This window comes from Muscardinus avellanarius (genome assembly GCF_963383645.1).
Source record: "Muscardinus avellanarius genome assembly, chromosome: 3".
Lineage (NCBI taxonomy): Eukaryota > Metazoa > Chordata > Mammalia > Rodentia > Gliridae > Muscardinus > Muscardinus avellanarius.
In genome coordinates this window covers 130,317,821-130,325,291 of record NC_137788.1, presented here as the reverse complement: position 1 = coordinate 130,325,291, position 7,471 = coordinate 130,317,821, and the positions used below count along the sequence as shown (strand labels likewise).

General features: G+C 47.9%; 1 pseudogene across 1 annotated transcript; it reads right to left on the bottom strand.

The window, feature by feature from the left end:
- Positions 1–6,139: 6,139 nt before the first annotated feature.
- Positions 6,140–7,291, bottom strand: LOC308259829 (actin, cytoplasmic 1-like; annotated as a pseudogene). Its single transcript has one exon. The product of its transcript is annotated as an actin, cytoplasmic 1-like (transcript).
- Positions 7,292–7,471: the final 180 nt, after the last annotated feature.

Genomic DNA, 7,471 nt, shown 5'->3' with positions numbered 1-7,471 from the left:
TAAATAAATAAATAAATAAATAAATAAATAAATAAATAAAATAAAGAATAAATATAGGGCCGAGCATGGTGGCCCAAGTTTGTAATCCCCGAGCTTGGGAGGCTGAGACAGGAGGATCGGATCAGACAGGTTCAAAGCCAGCCTCAGCTGGCTTAAGAGACCCTGTTTCCAAGTAAAACCTAAAATAGGTCTGGGAGTGTAACCCAGAGGTAGAAGGCCCCTGGGCTCCATCCCCAGTACCACCAAAAAAAAAAAAAAAAAAAAAAAAAAAGAATAAAAATAGGGCTTGGGGTGTAGCTCCGAGGTAAAATCCCCCTGGGTTCCATCCCCAGTACCACACACAAAAGAGAAAGTTCAATCCTCAGTAACACACACACACACGAAGAAAAGAAAGAGAATGCTAAGAGAAAAGAAGCAAGTCTAGAGACTTTCTACTTTGGGGTCTGAACACTGCTTCTTCGGCCACTTATAGGACCTGTAGATCACCTGTCTTCAAGCCTCAGTTTCTTCATCAGTGAGTGGGGATAATAGTTCCTGTTTCAAGCCGGGCGTGGTGGCGCACGCTTGTAATCCCCGCGCTTGGGAGGCTGAGACAGGAGGATCACACGGGTTCGAAGCCAGCCTCAGCTACTTAGTGAGGCTCTCAGCAACTTAGTGAGACCCTGTTTCCAAATAAAATATATTAAAAAAAAAAGGTCTGGGAGTATAGCCCGGAGGTAGAAACCCTCTGGATTCCACCCCCAATACCACCAAAATAATAATAATAATAATAATGCCTGTTTCATCCTATAATGTAAGAATTAATGATATATACAAAGTGCTTACCTCAAATCCTGCACATCATTAATGTAGACACAAAAAATGGTAACGAGGGGCATGGTTGCCCTGCTTAGAGTCCTAGAAACTTGAGAGGCCGAAGCAGGAGAGTTGTTTGAGCTGAGGAGCTTGAAACTAGCCTGGGCAGTAGAGTAAGACCCCATCTCAAAATTTTGGGAACAGGCATGGTGGCACATGCCTGTAATCCCAATACTTGGGAGGCTGAGATGGTAGAATCAAAGGTTTATTTTATTTATTTATTTATTTATTTATTTATTTATTTATTTATTTTTGCGGTACTGGGAATGGAACCCTGGGGTATTCTACCGAGCTACACCCCAGCCCAATTTTTTTATTCTTTATTTTGAAACAGGGTCTCACTGAGTTGCAAAGGGCCTCACTAAGTAGCTGAGGCTGGCTTTGAACTGAAATCCTCCTGTCTCAGCCTCCCAAATGCTGGGCTTACAAGAGTGTGCCACCCCACCCGGCTCAGAATCAAAGGTTTATAGCCAATAACCTAGCAAACTTAACAAGACCCTCATTAACTTAGACCCTGTTTCAGAGGTAGAATGCCTTTGGGTTCCATCACCAGTACCCACAAAAAGAAAATAATTATTGGGTGTGGTGGTACAGGCCTGTAATTCAGTACTTGGGAGGCTGAGACAGGAGGATCACAGGTTCAAAGCCAGCCTTTGCAATTTAGTGAAGTGCTCAGCAATCTAGCAGGACCTTGTTTACAAATAAGAAAAAAAAATTGGGCTGGGGTATAGGTCAGAGGTAAAATGCTTCTGAGTTCAATCTCCAGTACTACAAAGAGATAGAGAGAGAAAAAAAGACAGACAGACACTGGGTATGATGGTGCAAGCTTGTAACCCCAGTACTTGGGAGGCTGAGAAAGGAGGATTACAGGTTCACAGCCAGCCCCAGCTAGTTGGTAAGGTCCTCAGCAACTTAGTGAGACCCTCTTTTAAAATAAAGATTAGAAAATAGGGTTGGGAGTAAAGCTTGGAGGTAGAATGCCACTGGGTTCAATTGCCAGTACAAAAAAAAAAAAAAGTAGCTTCAAGTGTGTGTGTGTTTGTGTGTTACTGGGGGTTGAACCCAAGGGTCCAGTAGTCACTGTGCAAACAGTATCCTCAGTCCTTTGTTTTGTGGTACTAGGTGTTGAACTCAGGGGATTCTATCTCCAGGCCATACCCCAACCCTTTTTTATGTTTTTTTTTTTTTTTGGCACTGGGCATTGAACCCAGGAGCATTCTACCTGAGCTATACCCTCAGCCCTATTTTGTGTGTGTGTGTGTGTGTGTGTGTGTGTGTGTGTGTGTGTGTGTGTGTTGTTAGGGATTGAACCCAGGGGCATTAGACCTCCAAGCTACACACCCTGCCCTCTTTTTTATTCATTGAGACAGGGTCTCACTAAGTAGCAGAGGCTGTCGGCAAACCGCGATCCTCTTGTCTCAGCCTCTCGAATGCTGGGATTACAAGCATGTGCCACCACGCCAGGCTATTTATTTTGAAACAGGGTCTCACTGAGTTGTAAAGAGCCTCACTCAGTAGTTGAGGCTGTCCATGAACCGCAATCCTACGGTCTCAGCCTCCCAAATGCTGGGATTACAAGTGTGAGCCACCATGCCTGGCCAATAAAATTTTATTTTGAGAGCGGTCTCCCTAAGTTTCCCAGGCTGGCCTTGAACTTGCAATCTTCCTGCCTGAGCCTTCTAAGTAGCTGGTAGTATAGGAATGTGCCACCATGCCAGTTCGTAGGATGTTTTAAGTTTATACCGTACTTTTCACTTTATAAAGCCAATCTTTATTGAGTTCGGTGAGTTGTTTTGTTTTGTGGTGCTGGGGATCCAACCCAGGGCCTCAAGTCTTCTAACATTCGTCAATGGTCACGCAACTAAATCTGGGCTGAGAACCAAGCAGGAGGCTCCATCTTCAGTGAGAGCCCAGTGCCTGAGAGTTTGGAGAGGGCTGGGCCTCAAGGCCCATGGAGGCGCGAAGGGGGCACAGCGAAGGCAGGGGCCGTGGAAGCCTGGCTCTGGCTTCTGCCCAGCATCGGGCTGTCGGTCTGTGTGGTCCCTCCCAGGTCTGGGTCTGGAGCTCGGCAGTCCCGCCTGTCAGTCCTCCCTGGCTGGCAGCAGAGACCTGTTCTTACCATGAATTAAGGTGTGGCAGAGTGTGAACTAGCCTGGCCACAGCCCAGAAGCCCGATATCCCACCCCTGCTGGAACCCGGGGGTCAGCGGTGTTCCTATCAGCAGAGCACTGGGAAGCAGGGATGTATGCAAAGACCTCATTCATTCATTCATTCATTCATTCATTCATTCAATACATAGCAAATATGTTCACTGTGCCTGGCCCTGCGCTGACTCCAGGAAACCTGACCAAATTTTTGCATAAAGGCGAGTGAGGTGGCATGAGCCTATAATCTCATACTTGGGAAGTGGAGACAGGAGGACCTCAGGTTCAGACTCAGCCCCAGTAATTTAGGGAGACCCCCGGCAACTTATCAAGTTGTTTCAAAGTAAAAAATAAACAGGCAGCCAGGCGAGGTGGTGCACGCTTGTAATCCCAGTACTTGAGAGGCTGAGACAAAAGGTTTGCAAGTTCCTGGCCAGCCTCAGCTACTTAGTGAGGCCCTCTGCAAAGAAGTGAGACCCTACTTCAAGATAAAAAATTAAAAAATAGAGCTGGAGGTGTAGCTTGGAGGTAGAAAGCCCCTGAGTTCAATCCCCGGTGTAAAAAAAAAAACAAGAAACAAAAAACAAAAAAACAAAAAAACTGGGAGTGCAGAATGCTCCTGAATTCAATCCCCAGGACCACACAAAAAAGGCACCCCATGCAATTCCAGCATTTGGGAGGCTGAGACAGGAGGATCTGGGTTTAAGGCCAGTCTCAACCACTTAATAAGACCCTTTGCAATTCAGTGAGACCCTGTTTCAAAACAGAATAAAAAATAGGGCTGAGAGTGTAGCTCGGAGGTAGAATGCTCCTGGGTTCCATCCCCAGTACCGCAAAAAAAAAAAAAAAAAAAAAAAAAAAAGCATCCCAAGTCATGGTGCATACCTGTAATCCCAGTACTTGGGAGGTCAAAACAGGAGGATTGCAAATTCAAGGCCAGCCTCAGAAATTTAGCAAGGTCCCTCAGCAATTTAGGTAGAACCTATTTCTTTTCTTTTTTCTTTTTTCTTTTTTTTTTTTTTGGTGGTACTGGGAGTGGAACTCAGGGGCTTTCTACCTCCTGGTTATACTCTCCCAGACCTATTTTATATTTTATTTGGAAACGGTCTCACTAGGTTGCTGAGAGCCTCACTAAGTAGCTGAGGCTTACTTCGAACCTGTGCGATCCTCCTTTCTCAGCCTTCCAAGTACAAGGATTACAAGTGTGGGCCACCACGCCTGGTTGAATAGAACATATTTCAAAATTAAAAAAAATAAAGCTGGGTGTGGTGGCACACGCTTGTAATCCCAGCATTTGGGAGGCTGAGATTGGAGGATTGCTTGTTCGTGTGGCAAGCTTCAACTACTTAGTGAGGCCCTCTGCAACTCAGTGAGACCCTGTTTCAAAATAAAGATTAAAAAATAGGACTGGCCGGGCGTGGTGGCGCACGCTTGTAATCCCCGCGCTTGGGAGGTGGAGACAGGAGGATCGCGCAGGTTCGAAGCCAGCCGTGCTGGCGTAAGAGACCCTGTTTCAAAAAAAAAAAAAAAAGAAAAAAAAAATAGGACTGGGGGCCGGGTGTGGTGGCGCACGCTTGTAATCCCTGCACTTGGGAGGCTGAGACAGGAGGATCATACAGGTTGGAAGCCAGCCTCAGCTGCTTAGTGAGGCTCTCAGCAGCTTAGTGAGACCCTGTTTCCAAATAAAGTATAAAATAGGTCTGGGAGTATAGCCCGGAGGTAGAAAGCCTCTGGGTTCCACCCCTAGTACCACACACACACACACAAAAAAAAATAGGACTGGAGTGTAGCTTGGAGGTAGAATGCCCCTGGGTTCCATCCCCAGTACTGAAAAAAAAAATTAAAAAAAGGTGACAGCCATGGATATAATTCAGTGGTGGAGCTTATGTATTGGTCCTGGAGGTTGAACTCAGGAGAATTCTACCTTTGGAGCTATACCCACAGCCCTATTCTTTTTTTTTTTTTTTTTTCAGTATTAAAAATTGAACCCAGGGGCATTCTACCTTCAAGCTATATCACAGCCCTATTACTTAATTTTGAAACGGTCTAAATTGCAGAGGGTTTCAGCCTCCCCAGTACTGGGGTTATAAGTGTGTACCACCACCTGAATTTCCTATTTTACTTCTATTTATTTATTTATTCTGTAGCACTGGGGATGGAACCCAGGGGCCTTATATCTCTGGGCTACACCCCAGACCTATTTTATATTTTTATTTGGAAACAGGGTCTCTTAAACCAGAGAGGCTGGCTTTGAACCTGTGTGATCCTCCTGTCTCCACCTCCCAAGTGCAGGGATTACAAGCGTGCGCCACCAGGCCCGGCTCTATTTTTTGTTTTTAAACAGTCTCAATAAATTCCAGAGGGCCTCGCAAGGTTTCTGAGGCTGACCGTGAACCTGCAATTCTCCTGTCTCAGCCTCCCAAGTACTGGGATTACAGATGTGCGCCCCCGAACCTGGCACCCCATTTTTTTTTCTGTACTGGGGATGGAACTTAGGGGCATTCTACCTTCAAACTACACCCCCAGTCCTATTTTTTTTTTAAGGTGTGCACTTTATTGAACTGGTCTCAAATCAGTGTAACAGGTAAGCCCTGGCTGCCTCCACACCTCAGCCCACTCCCAGGGAGACCAAAAGCCTTCATACATCTCAAGTTGTGGGACAAAAAGTTGGGGGGCCTTGATGGCTGACCATTCAAAACAAAACAAAATAAAAAAGTATTAAGGCGAAGATTAAAAAAATTTGCATTACATAATTTACACAAAAGCAATGCTGTCACCTCCCCTGTGTGGACTCAGGCGAGGACTGGGCCATCCTCCTTGAAGAGGAGTGGGGCGGCTTTTGGGAGGGCGAGGGACTTCCTGTAACAGTGCATCTCACTATTATTTGGAATGACTATTAAAAAAAAGAACAATGTACAATCAAAGTCCTAGGGGGCCACATTGTTGAACTTTGGGGATGCTCGCTCCAACCGACTGCTGTCACCTTCACCGTTCCAGTTTTTAAATCCTGAGTCAAAAGCGCCAAAACAAAAAAACAAAACAAAAAAGGAAACAAATAAAGCCATGCCAATCTGATCTCGTTTTTTCTGCGCATTAGGTTTTGTCAAGAAAGGGTGTAACGCAGCTAAGTAACAGTCCGCCTAGAAGCATTTGCGGTGGACGATGGAGGGGCCGGATTTGTCGTACTCTTGCTTGCTGATCCACATCTGCTGGAAGGTGGACAGCGAGGCCAGGATGGAGCCGCCGATCCACACGGAGTACTTGCGCTCAGGGGGAGCGATGATCTTGATCTTCATCGTGCTGGGGGCCAGGGCTGTGATCTCCTTCTGCATCCGGTCGGCCATACCTGGGTACATGGTGGTGCCGCCAGACAGCACTGTGTTGGCACAGAGGTCCTTGCGGATGTCAACGTCACACTTCACGATGGAATTGAAGGTAGTCTCATGGATGCCACAGGATTCCATGCCCAGGAAAGAAGGCTGGAAGAGTGCTTTGGGGCAGCGGAATCGCTCATTGCCAATGGTGATCACCTGGCCGTCAGGCAGCTCGCAGCTCTTCTCCAGGGAGGAGCTGGAGGCTGCGGTGGCCATCTCCTGCTCGAAGTCCAGGGCAACATAGCACAGCTTCTCCTTGATGTCACGTACAATTTCCCTCTCCGCTGTGGTGGTGAAGCTGTAGCCACGCTCAGTCAGAATCTTCATGAGGTAGTCTGTCAGGTCCCGGCCAGCCAGGTCCAGACGCGGGATGGCATGGGGAAGGGCGTACCCCTCGTAGATGGGCACGGTGTGGGTGACCCCGTCACCGGAGTCCATCACAATGCCAGTGGTACGGCCAGAGGCGTACAGGGACAGCACAGCCTGGATGGCCACATACATGGCTGGAGTGTTAAGGGTCTCGAACATGACCTGGGTCATCTTTTCACGGTTGGCCTTGGGGTTCAGGGGAGCCTCAGTCAGCAGCACCGGGTGCTCCTCAGGGGCCACACGCAGCTCGTTGTAGAAGGTGTGATGCCGGATCTTCTCCATGTCGTCCCAGTTGATGACAATGCCATGCTCGATGGGGTACTTGAGTGTCAGGATGCCTCTCTTGCTCTGGGCCTCGTCACCCACATAGGAGTCCTTCTGGCCCATGCCCACCATCACGCCCTAGTGCCGTGGGCGCCCCACGATGGACGGGAAGACGGCCCGGGGGGCATCGTCACCGGCGAAGCCGGCCTTGCAAATGCCAGAGCCGTTGTCCACGATGAGCGCAGCGATATCGTCATCCATGGTGAGCTGGGTGGCGGGCGTGGACCGGCGGCAGCGGAGCGGCGAGGGGACTGTGCTCGCGGGGTGGACGCGATCTCGGCAGTCCCTATTTTTATTCTTTATTTTGAAACAGGGTCTCATTGAGTTGCAAAGGTCCTAAGTAGCTGAGGCTGTCCTTGAACTGGGATTCTCTGGTCTCAGCCTCCCAAATGCTGGGATTACAAA